The sequence below is a fragment of the Narcine bancroftii genome, chromosome 5 (genome assembly GCF_036971445.1).
Source record: "Narcine bancroftii isolate sNarBan1 chromosome 5, sNarBan1.hap1, whole genome shotgun sequence".
Lineage (NCBI taxonomy): Eukaryota > Metazoa > Chordata > Chondrichthyes > Torpediniformes > Narcinidae > Narcine > Narcine bancroftii.
Genome location: NC_091473.1, coordinates 104,813,350 through 104,826,844, shown reverse-complemented (window position 1 = coordinate 104,826,844; position 13,495 = coordinate 104,813,350).

Sequence of the window (13,495 nt, the reverse complement as noted above, 5' to 3'; positions counted from 1 at the left end):
TCTCAACCCTAATGATTTCCTTAGTATCCATTGCTTTGATTATGCTCAGAACTGGGTGCTCCTAACTCTCTAAGGAAGGAAATTCAAATCTCATGTTGGATTTAAAGGTCAAAATTTGGCGGCCCGCCACCGTGGAGATCGAGCCAGTACATCGCACGGTGCGCTCAGTAGTAAACAGCATCATTACATACTGTAACACATCCCTTAACACAGCAAACTAGTGCGGTTGAAAGCTGGAGCAGTACAAGACCAGCTGGGGAAGAATTCAGATACAAGAATGTTCCCGCCCGCCATTGTTATTCATGTGGCTGATGTCAGCCAATCAAACAAACGGCGGGAACTCCAACTGTATAAAAGGAGCCTTTCCAGCCTCAATAAATCTCAGAGCTTAACCTCCCACACTGCAAGTGTGTGTGTTTCTTTGCAGCAGTTGGCTACAAAAGAAACATAAAGCCAGAGAAACTACAACAAATGCTTTCATCTATGTAAAGGACACCATATATCCAACACATGGTATGAAAATTTGACTTTTCTGAAACCTTAACTTCTTCTGCTACATTATTTAGAGTTGACTTTCACCTGTTGAACATTGGACCCACAAAGATGGTGGTATGAAAAAGTAATCATAAAATCACTATAACAACAAATATGGCTATTGATTCCAAAATTCTCAAAGCTCTAATGCTAGACCAGTTTTGGATATAATAGATAGTCATCTACTTTTTCCACATTTATGAGCATCAAATATTCTTCAGTCCAGCATGTTAGCATAGCAATTTGTGCAATGCTTTTACAGGACCAGCAACCCAGGTTCAAATCCGGCACTCTTTGGAAGGAGTTTGTATGTCCTCCACATATCTGTGTGGGTTTCCTTTCATCCTTCAAACTGTATGGGGGTTGTAGGTTAATTGGGTGTAATTAGGTGGCATGGGGACATGGGCCAGAGGAGCCTGTTACTGTACTGTATTGGGGGTTGTAGGTTAATTGGGTGTAATTAGGTGGGATGGGGTCATGGGCCGGAGGAGTCTGTTACTGTACTGTATGGGGGTTGTAGGTTAATTGGGTGTAATTAGGTGGCATTGGGACTTGGGCCGGAGGAGCCTGTTACTGTACTGTATGGGGGTTGTAGGTTAATTGGGTGTAATTAGGTGGCATTGGGACTTGGGCCGGAGGAGCCTGTTACTGTACTGTATGGGGGTTGTAGGTTAATTGGGTGTAATTAGGTGGGATGGGGTCATGGGCTGGAGGAGTCTGTTACTGTACTGTATGGGGGTTGTAGGTTAATTGGGTGTAATTAGGTGGCATTGGGACTTGGGCCGGAGGAGCCTGTTACTGTACTGTATGGGGGTTGTAGGTTAATTGGGTGTAATTAGGTGGGATGGGTTCATGGGCCGGAGGAGCCTGTTACAGTACTGCATGGGGGTTGTAGGTTAATTGGGTGTAATTAGGTGGCATGGGGACATGGGCCAGAGGAGCCTGTTACTGTACTGTATTGGGGGTTGTAGGTTAATTGGGTGTAATTAGGTGGGATGGGGTCATGGGCCGGAGGAGTCTGTTACTGTACTGTATGGGGGTTGTAGGTTAATTGGGTGTAATTAGGTGGCATTGGGACTTGGGCCGGAGGAGCCTGTTACTGTACTGTATGGGGGTTGTAGGTTAATTGGGTGTAATTAGGTGGGATGGGGTCATGGGCTGGAGGAGTCTGTTACTGTACTGTATGGGGGTTGTAGGTTAATTGGGTGTAATTAGGTGGCATTGGGACTTGGGCCGGAGGAGCCTGTTACTGTACTGTATGGGGGTTGTAGGTTAATTGGGTGTAATTAGGTGGGATGGGGACATGGGCCGGAGGAGCCTGTTACTGCACTGTATGGGGGTTGTAGGTTAATTGGGTGTAATTAGGTGGGATGGGGACATGGGCCGGAGGAGCCTGTTTCTGTACTGTATGGGGGTTGTAGGTTAATTGGGTGTAATTAGGTGGGATGGGTTCATGGGCCGGAGGAGCCTGTTACAGTACTGCATGGGGGTTGTAGGTTAATTGGGTGTAATTAGGTGGCATGGGGACATGGGCCGGAGGAGCCTGTTACAGTACTGCATGGGGGTTGTAGGTTAATTGGGTGTAATTAGGTGGCATGGGGACATGGGCCGGAGGAACCTGTTACTGTCGAAAATTTAAATTTCCAGCCTTTGGCAATTGGCCTTTCTTCAAATTGCAATTGAACAGCTCACATGCAGACGACTAAACCATGAAATTAACTTCACACCAATCTAGTTGCTGTCACATTAGAAAATTGTGCCTTAATGTTAAATGTGGCATGACATCTTGGTTAAAAGCCTAAAAGCTTCAACAGTATTCTACTCGAGTAAAAGAAAATGATATGCTCTCAATAACTCGCGTCAGACTAGAAGTTGTGATTATAGAGACTTTAATCGCCATAAACTGCAAGCTCGTCTCACGTATTGCTGGCCCAGATCAAAGGCAGGTACCGAGGGAGGGGTTTGGGTGTAACTGCCTTTATGGAAATTCTGAGGGGAGGAGTCACAGGTACAGGGCCCGGCCAGCCCATACAGTACATTCATATTAGACAGCACTAACAGTTAAACAATGGTTCCACCATATTTACCTCTTCTTTTAAAAGAGTCCGGCAGGGTGAAGTGGATCAAACTCTATTACAGGTTCAGCCTATCCAGTGGTCTTGTCTATCATTGCGACCATCATAATGCTGGCTGTGTTCAGCTGTTGGCTCCTGAGTGGCGTTTTGTGTGACAGGCAGAGTGTCTGGTGGCTAAAAAGAGTTAATTGAGTCATAGGAGGGTGTGAGTTGTTTACTCTGTGGTTGCAGCAGAGCACCGGGTGCCATTGGTGGGGCCAGGAACCCGAATGTATCACTGATAGTCGTGGGGGTGGGGAGTTACTGGTAGGTCAACCATGAGGGCTCCAGCATGCGCCAGATCCCAGACAGAAACCGTGTTTTTCTGCCCATCCTGATACTCCATGTAAGTGGACTAGGGAGCCATGTGGAGGAAGTGGACCTGTCTTATGGCTCCTCGTATGTCTCCGCAACAGAACAGGCCATGGGTTCATTAGCCAGAAAGCAGTGTGGTTCCCAATGCTGACTTCCTGGGGAAGGGAACAGCCTTTCATGCAGGGTTGTGTTTGTAGTGGTACAGAGGAGGGACCTGGTAGCATGTAGCACATCTGAGAGGACCTAATTCCATTGGGAAATGGGCAGGCCTTTCAACCTGGAGGCTAGAAGGACTGCCCTCCAAATGGTGGCATTCTCACTTTCCACCTGGCCCATCCCTCAGGGATTCTAGATGGTGGTCCTGCTTGTGGGATACCCTTGGCCAGCAGGTACTGGCGCAACTCGTCACTCATAAAGGAGGACTCCCCCAGTCACTATGAAAATAGCAGGGATATCCGAAGAGATTGTACAGATTGCGAATGGGAAATGTGAGTACTTGTCAATAACATTGAGAACGTACATATTCTGGTTGCTGGAGGGAAGGGTGATCTTGAAGTCTATCCTCATACATTCAAAAGGGCAGGAGGCCTTAATCAGGTGAGCTTTCTCCAGCTAGTAGAATTGTGGTTTGCACTCCGTGCAGACTGGGCAGTTCTGGGTCAATTCCCTGATGTCCTCAACAGAGTAAGGGAGGGTGCGAGCTCTAATGAAGTGTGGAGCCTAGTGACCCAGGGCGGCAGAAGTTGTTGTGGAAGGCTAGGAGGCGGTCTGTGTGCACATTGGCACATGTCCCCCGGAACAGTGCATCGGGGGGCTTGTTCAGCTTCCTGGGCCAGTACAAGATCTTGTAGTTGTAGATGGATAGCTCAATTCTCCACCTCAGGATCTTGTCATTCTTGATTTTTCCCTGCTGTTTGTTATTAAATGTATAAGCAACTGCATATTGGTCAGTCAGCAGGGTGAACAGTTTGCTGACCAGGTAGTGCCTCTAGTGGTGTATTGCTTCCACTGTGGTCTGGGCCTCCTTCTCAATGGCTGAATGCCAGAGTTTGGGGCCAAGGAGGGTGCAGGAAAAGTCATCCACCACCCAGTCCCTCTCCCTTTGTAAGACGAAAACCCAGTTGATGACCCCAAAGGGGACCCAAATGAAGTAATAGAGGTGGCCATCTGCCTCGAACACCATGTACTGGCTGTCCCTTGGGCGGATTAGGAGATGGTGGTATGTTGTATTAAGGTTGATGGCTGAGAAGTCTCAGTACTGGGCAATCTCATTCAGCATGTCGGCTATGCAGGAGAGTTGGTGGTCTGACTATAGTCTACGACCATGCGGTGCTTCACCCCGCTCTTTACTATTACCACTTTTGCCCTCCAGGTGTGGGTGCTAAGTTCTATAATCCCTTCAGTCTGAAGTCATTTAATTTCTGTTCTAATGAAGGCTCTATTCTCCAGGGCTGCATTGCCTGCTTTTGGTGGTGACAGGCTTGCAGTTGGGGGTGAGATTTGGGAACAGGGGCAGCGGTGGGACCCGGAGGGTGGACAAATCGTAGGTTGTGTGCCATGGGTGGATTTCGGGTTGCAATTGGCTGTGTTCGGAGGGGAGGGCAGGTGGTTTAAAAATTGGTTGTTGTGGACCAAGAGGGAGGGGTGAGGCCTGTCATATTCCATTAGGACACTATTGAGTTGACACTGAAAGTTCAGTCCCAATATGATTGGTGCACAGGGCTGTGGCATAACAAGGAGTTTAAAATTTTTGTATTTAGCATCAACGTACAGTCAGTGTCACAGTGCAGCTGCTGTGGATCTCATTAAGTGGGATCTAGAGGTCAAAGAGACTGTGCACTTGGCTGGAGTCACCGCGAGGGAATAGTGCCGTACTGTGACAGAGTGTATGAAGTTCTCTGTGCTCCTGGTGTCAAACAGACAGTTTGTAATACGACTGTGTACCTCCATGTCCATCATAGACCTGGCTAGCTGATACAGGTTATTCTGGTCCTGGATGATCGAGGCGAACCTATGGTCGCTGTCCAATTTGTACTGGCTCAGTGGTACCCTTCACGATGGCAGCCCCCATGGCACATACGTGGTGCTGTTCCTTGTTGCTGGAAGTGGTGCCGTCCCAGATTGTTATCCCCATAGTCGAGCTGTTCCCCCTGACTAGAAAAGGTCCCAGAAGTGATGCAATCCAAGATGGCAATGGCTGCCATCCACACGCAGCACTGCTGGAGGAAGGTTTGGACCTACATACCCTTTTGTCAACCCCCTTCTTCTCGCAGCCGGAGGAAGTTGCATCTCTGGCCAGGCAGCTCCAATGTGAATGCTTTGCATGGCCACAGAAGTGGCACTTTGGGAGCTCAACGGCGGCAACTTGGGATCCCACATCCCAAGATGGCAGCACCCATGTTCCCCACGTGGCAGCCACATTGCCAGAGGAGAAGACCTCCACATTTTGATGCACTCTTTCAAGAGATTTGGCCAGGCACACTTCTTGCAGGCTCCGATTGCCCTTTTCCACAAGTCTCTGGCTGATGTGAGTCCACTGACTCACCAGGCACTTGTCTGCGATGGCCCATAAGATACCTGGCATAGAGATTTGTCAGGGTCTGGTACTGTCTCTGCTGGAGATCCTTAACAGCCGTGTAAGTACTGCAGTTTCTGATCATTTGGAAAAACGCAGTGGCCAACCTGTGCGCAGTGCAGGTCCCATCTATCTTCTTCGCTCTGCACGTCATTTCATCTTATGAAAAATCATTGAGGCAGTGCAGCCACTGGTTGAATTTTATGGAGGCCTCCGGAGCTTTCAGGTTGGTGTCCAATTCATCCACCCATATTGCCTTGTCCAAGGCACAAAAGTATGGTGATTGAATGATACGCTGTCAATTACTCATGTCAGACTAGAAGTCATGATTAAGTAGACTTTAATCACAATAAACTGCAAGCGTATCTCGCATGTTGCTGGCCCCGTTCCAAGGCAGGTACTGAGGGAGGGGTTTGGGCGTTACTGCCTTTATGGGAATTCTGAGGGGAGGAGACACAGGTACAGGGTGGGTCAGCCCAAACAATATATTCATATTAGACAGCACTAATAGTTACACAGTGGTTCCACCACAGAAAACAAATGAAATCAAAAGAGCTGAAATCTAAAACAAAAGCAGAAATGCTGGGTGAACTCAAGCAATTAAGTAGCATCTGATGCTTGCCTGAATGCTTTTCAGATTAGAAGCTGGTGACCAACAGTGAGCTCAACGATCCATATTAGGTTAGCAGTTATTTGTCATCAATATTAATATTTGGAAAATAATGTAGTTTACATGATTAGTAAATTTGCAATACCAAGGTGGTGGTACAGTGGACACTGAGAATAGATATCCAAGTTTACAATATTAAAGATCAGTTGAGAATATGGGCCAAGTAGTGGCAAATGGAATTTTAACTCTGACAAGAATGAGTTGTTGAACTTTGGTAAGTCAAAACGTGCTTGACTTGTACAGTGAATGGTAGGCACGTGGAGAAGGTTGCTGAACAGAGCTCCAAGTATAGGTGCGTAGTCCCCTGAAAGTGGCAACTCCAGTGGACACGATGAAGAAAATGGGCAAGGGTAATGGTACAACAGTTGGGACATCATGTTACAGTGTACAGGTCATTGATAAAACTGTGTGCGGTTTTGCTTGCCCAACTATAAGAAGGATGTCATTAAGTAGAAAAGAGTACAGATGAGATTCACCAGCAAGAGGCTGGATTTTTAATTCTCTAGAATATAGGAAATAATGTAGCGACCTTATAGAGATATATAAAATCATGAGGGACATGGATAAAGTAACTGCTCAGTCTTTTTCCCTGGTATTCTATATGTAAGGTGTGGGGAGAGAGATTTGACAAGGACATTTTTTTTCACTCAGAGGATAGTCCATATCTGAACAAGCAGCAAGAGGAAGGTACAACTATGACAATTGGACAGATGTATGCATAGTTATGGATCAAATCAAGGTATATGAGACTAACCCAGAAGGCTAAGCTGGTCAGACAAGTTGGGGCCAAAATGAGCTGTATGATTCTTTATCTGTAGGAGAAACCAATCAATGTTTCAGATCAGCGACCCTTCCTTGGAACTGAAGTAATCCTGGGGAAGGGTTCCTGACCTGAGATGGCAGTTTTTTCCTTCCACAGATGCGGTTTGACTGGATAAGTTCATTCCATCAGTTTTTGTTTCTAACCCAGTAAAACCTTACCAAACAAATTTCAAAGTATAAAGCTGTCATTTTGGTACCAAAATTATTACTGTATATTTTGGCATATAAGTGGACCTTCAGTTAAGTCAGGTCCCCATTTTCAGCCTCATTTCATTGTTTTATCATATAACGGGCATATAAGTTGACCCTCAAAAATCACATTGACTGACCTGTTGGGTGTTGCCGGACGGAGTGCGTTAAAATGAGGTCTCCAGCAAAACGATGTAAGTATGAAGCGAGTTTTAAGTTAAAAGTAATAGAAGTGGCCAAAAAATCCAGAAACTCTGCTGCTGCGAGAAAATTTGTTGTAGATTAGGTTATTTTTTGGTGTTTCAAGGGTCATCTGACATGCCAAATCTACATTGAGTGTTTTTTTTTAGTTGAATTTAAGGTCTCATTTTTGTATCTGTGTTAAAGTGGTGCCTCCTGTCAATGTACAAAAGGTACAGCAAAACCACAAAGTACAAAACACAGATTTTATTGAGTCACACTAACAGGAATTAGAGGCAGGTAGACAAGGACACCACATTAATACTGTTGAACCTCATTCAAAGAACTCAGTCAAGGGGTACAATATTTAAGTGTGACAGCTCACCACAAGGCAGGCGAACCGGCCCGCTTGTAAGCCATGCGGCGGGGCAGCCGGCCAAAATGGCACCATCGGGGGTTTCCTTTCCTTCCAGCTCGGGGTTCAGAAATCGCGCTTGGGGACCATGTGATGCCCGGGTGACGTCAGCGCCCTCTAGTGCAGTTCTCAGCCAGGACCGGGCTGGGAGTAGCCCAGCAGCCTGCAATAAACTAGTCTGCTTACTGAGCTCATCCCATCTGTTTATGCGTGTTATTGTAGGAGCAGTGTAGCCACCTCTACAATTGGTGACCCCGACTGGTTCAAACGTCTTTGAACCCATCGTGAGCGAGCCTGGGATCAGTGCTATAGCCGTGAAACTGCCTGAATTCTGGGTTCAGGAGATGGAGACCTGGTTTGGCCATGCGGAGGCCTAGTTTCACCTCCGCCAGATTTCGTCCGACACGACCAAATTCTACCATGTGGTCGCTGCCCTGGACCAGGCCACTGGAGATGCGTGCTGCACCTTGTTCAGCACCCACCTGCCGAGGACAAGTACGAGACCATCAAACGAGTGCTTACCGGGTCCCTCGGACTATCCAGACACCAGTGTTCCGCTCGGGTGCTGCACCTCGACGCCCTGGGGGACAGGTCCCCGGTGGAACTGATGGATGAGATGCTTGCGCTCAAGGGTGAGCACACCAATTGCCCACTTTTCGAGCGCATCTTCCTCGAACATATTCCCGGAGTCATCTGTCTGCTGCTGGTTCAGGAAAGCTTCACTGACCCGAGGAAGGTCGCCCAGAAAGCCCAAGAGCTATGGTTCGCATGATTCTCGGAAAGCTCAGTAGTCCAGCAAGTCATGAGGCATTGGGCACGACCACGCCAAGCCTGCCCCTAGTACTGCGGTAGAGCACCCGGCCCCTGCAGGGGCCCCCAAGAGCATAACCAAGGCAACAGCATCTGCTTCAGGCCTCTGCTTCTATCACCAGCGCTGGGGAGCCAAGGCCCAGAAGTGTCGTCAGCCTTACTTGTTCCAGAGAAATTACAAGGCTGACTGCTGTTAATGTCTGCGGCGGCTGGCCAAGGCCATAGCCTTCTCTTCCAGTGGGACTCAGTCAGCGGCAAGCGGTTCCTCATTGACACTGGAGCCCAGATCAGCATCATCCTGGCCACGGCCATCGAATCCAGGAACTGACCTCGTGGACCTCCCTTCCGTGCGACCAATGCAACGGCAATCCGGACATATGGAGACAAGACAGTCCATTTCCAGATCGGCCAATGGAATTTTGCATGGAGGTTCACCGTTTCGTCCCTCCTGACTGCCATCCTGGGTATTGTAAGGTAAAAACATCATGAGATGGGACCGGAGGAGGAGTCACCCCGTACTAAGGAGTAACAGGATGCAGGTGTGACCTTGTACGCTCAAGATAAGTTTGGCACTAACAAGCTGATGAGCAGCAGACTAACAGTGAAGGGTAGCAATAGCTTATTCATTGGACTGTGTAATGGTATGATAATTTACTAAATGTGTGTCCTGAGGTATAAAAAAACACCACTTGCTGATATCAGGAGAATGCGCCTTCTCCAACTAACACTGTGAGTTGTAAGTGTTACAATCCGGTAATAAAGAACCTTGATTTCGACTCAGTCTGGTGTCTGACTCATTCATTCTCGAACAAAGCAGACCTAACAGTACAGACTTCCTTCTCGCACACAGGCTTCTGGTGGACATTCGAGGTAGGCACCTGGTGGATGCCCGTACCTTCCAGGCCGTTCGCCTCGACGCTGCCCGCTTGGAGCAACCGCAGATGGCCACGATCAGCACAGAAATGAGTTCCAGCAGATCCTGGATGAGTTCCTGACACTCCTCAAGCCACAGTTCTCTGATGCCTTGCCACACCTCAGGGTGTTCCACCACATCCCCAACCAGGGCCCGCTGGTTCACGCCAAGGCATGCCGGCTCACGCCTGACAAGCTCCAGGCAGCGAAGGAGTTTTTGCACCTGTTGGAGCTGGGGATCATTCAGTGGTCCGACAGCCCGTGGGCCTCGCCTCTCCACCTGGTCCCGAAAGCCTCTGGTGGCTGGCATCCCTGCAGAGACTATCGACAGCTCATTGAGGCAACCATTCCTGACTGTTACCCCATCCCTCACATCCAGGACTTTACGGCCAACCTGCACAGCCTGAGAGTCTTCTCCAAGGTTGACCTGGTGCGCAGATATCACCAGATCCTGGTGCACCCTGAGGACATACCTAAGATGGCCATCATCATTTCATTTGGTTTGTTTGAATTCCTGCGCATGCAGTTCAGGCTCAAGAACGCCACTCAGACCTTCCAGCGCCTTATGAACTCTGTGGGCAGGGACTTGGATTTCGTCTTAATTTATTTGGATGACATCCTCGTCGCCAGGAAGGACCAGGTGCAACACAATGCCCATCTACGCCCCCTTTTCTCCTGGCTGGCCGACTTCGGCCTTATCATCAACCCGGCCAAGTGCCAGTTCGGTAAAGAGTCCATGCAGTTCCTGGGCCATACCATCATGGCCAAAGGAGCAATGCCTGCCGCTGTGAAGGTCACCGCTATCAGGGAGTTCCCATGCCTGGACAGCCTCAAGGGGCTGCAGGAGTTCACAGATATGGTCAACTTTTACTACCGCTTCATCCTGGGAGCTGTTTGTCCTCATCGCAGCCAAGCACAAGATGCTCACTTGGAACCCAGAAGCCTGCACCACCTTCGAGGCCACAAAGGACACCCTGGCGAAGGCCACCATGCTCGCCCACCCGCACACTGACCTGCGTATGGCACTCTCTGTCAATGCCTCTGCCACAGCCGTCGGTGCCGTCCTTGAGCAGCAGGTGAATGGACATTGGAAACCGTTGGCATTCTTCAGCCGCCTGCTTCGCTCACCAGAACGCAAGTATAGTGCCTTCGACCGCAAGTTACTGGGCATGTACAAGGCAGTGCGGCATTTCCACTATTTTTTGGAGGGGAGGACTTTTACCATTTTCACAGACCACAAACCCATCACCAAGGCGCTTGCGATGGCAAAGGATCCCTGGTTGGCCTGCCAGCAGCGTCACCTTTCCTTCGTGTCGGAGTTTACCACTGACATTCAGCACAAGGCGGGGAAGGACAATGTGGCTGCCGATGCACTCTTGCAACTGGCCATCTGCACGCTGATGCCTGGCCTCGACTTCGACCAGCTCTCCCGGGACCAAGATTAGACAAGGGCCTTCAAGACCGCCATCACTGGCCTGCGGTTCTGAGACCTCCCGACTCCGAGCGGCAAAGGCACCATCCTGTGCGATATCTCCTTGGGCACCCTGCGGCCAGTCGTTCCACAGCAGTGGTGCAGGGAGGTCTTCCATCACATCCACGACCTTTCACATCCGTCCATCAGGTCCACGGTCCAGATGGTGGCAGAATGGTTCGTATGGCATGGGCTGCAGAAGCAGATCGCGGGCTGGGCCAGAACATGCACCCATTGCCAGATGTCCAAGGTGCACAGGCACACCAGGGTGCCTGTACAGGAATTCAAGCACGTTCGGGAATGGTTCAGCCACAATCACGTGAACATCGTCAGGCCCTTACCCGTTTCCCGTGGCAACTGTTACCTGTTTACGGTGGTGGACCACACCACTCGCTGGCCCGAGGCGATCCCGATGCCAGACGCCTCCACTGACTCCTACTCCCGAGCACTGTTGCATGGTTGGATCAACCGGTTCGGCGTCCCAGCTCACCTCACCAACGATTGGGGTACCCAGTTCATATCTGCGCTCTGGGTACAACTCGCCAACAGGTTGGGGATACAGCTACTCCGCACTACGGCCTACCACCTGCAGGCCAATGGACTGGTCGAACGTCTGCACCGCCACCTCAAATCGGTGCTCATGGCCCATCTCACTGGTCCCAATTGGATGGATGAACTGCCTTGGGTGCTCCTGGGCATCCGCTCCACGCCCAAGGATCTGCAGGCATCATCAACTGAGCTGGTCTACGGTGCGCTGTTGGTACTACCCGGTGAGTTCATCAAAGCACTTCACAATCCCCAGCAGTCACCGCATTAACTACTTCCTCACCTCAGGGAATGCTTGGACTCTTTCGAACCCCCACCACCGCCCAGGCATGGCACCCACCTGTCTCACGTTCCTGGTGAGCTGCTTTCCGCGGAGTTCATTTTCGTTCGGCGCGGCTCGGCCGTGGCACCTCTGCAGTGACCATACGAGGGGCCGTACAGGGCTATTCAGCATTCCGGCTCAACGTTCATGCTGGACTTGGGCGGCAGCCATGAGCTGTTTACCATGGACAGGCTGAAGCCAGTGCACTTCGATCCCACTGAGCTCATGGTCGTTACCCAGCCCATGAAGCGAGGCCACCTGGCAAAAAAAACATTGGCGCCGGTTCTGGGGCAGGCTGTGTGTCGGCTCACCACAAGGCAGGCGAAATGGCCCCGCTTGTAAGCCATGTGGTGGGGTAGCCAGCCAAAATGGCACCGTCAGGGGTTTCCCCTCCTTCCAGCTCGGGGCTCAGAAACCCACGCTTGGGGACCACATGATGCTCGGGTGACATCAGCGCCCTCTAGCGCAGTTCTCAGCCAGGTCCAGGCTGGGAGTATAAGTGCAGCTCAGCAACCTGCAATAAACTAGTCTGCTCACTGAGTACAACCCGTCTGGTTGTGTGTTATTGCAGGAGCTGTGTAGCTGCCGCTACACAAGGACCATTTTTCAAAAAAAATTAGAGGTGTCTCTTTGAAATTATTGTTACAAGTTAAGGCATTACAGTCAGTATTTGCAAATTTCTAGACAGGAAAATGATTGACATCAATTGGCTTTTTACATGTATATGTTAAAAGATTAAAAAAATTAAAAGATACATATTTGCAGCATATAAAATTAGCAGTCTGGAAAGCTGCCTACAATATGGTGATTTCTCGCTCTAAATGCCATTCATTAAACTTGTAAATGCCAGTTCCACCCTAAACAGAAAGCCATCTATACTAATAGGAAAGGAAGCTGCTAAATTTGAAGTTCTGTGAAGCCTAAGTCTTCTTGGTTCCTTCAGTGTGGCTATGCGCATCCTTCAGCTTTTGACAACTAGATCGCATCTGACAAGAGGTGGTGTCATTCAGCCACGTTTGGGCGGGAGGCCGATTTATGAATTGGAGCCCATTTGACAAGTAGTGGAATCTGTTGGCAAAACACTTAGTATCTTTGTGTTAAAGCATTCTAGAGTCTGGGGATACTGGGATTACTTTGAGATGATCAGGGCTGAAGAGATAATCAATTCTAATTTCCTGTCTGGAATGTTCCTTGGCTTAAAACTTGTCTCTCCCTTCCAGCCTGTTCTCTGGAAGCTTATGACTATTTCTGTTACAGAGAAAAATCTGTGCTGGTTTTCTCATAATTGATATTTCAAGATGGGCTATAAACACAAACTTCTACATCTGGTGTAAAAGTTGATGCCTGATTTTTGAGTGCTTTTTGTGGGTTCCAAGACTCAACATGTACGCCAAAATATACTGTGGTTATTTATGCAAATTGTGATGCTATAAATATTGTTGTATCATATGCCTTAACATAGGGGTGGACAACCATTTTTTTTTAAACTCACATTCCACCTTAAGTATTCCCTGTACCATAAGTACTTAGCGATTGGTTAGGGATTGCTTTAGGTGGTATGTGAGTGGGAAGAAAAATGTTTGAAAACTACTGCTTGAATCATACCCAATTGGCTCGTTA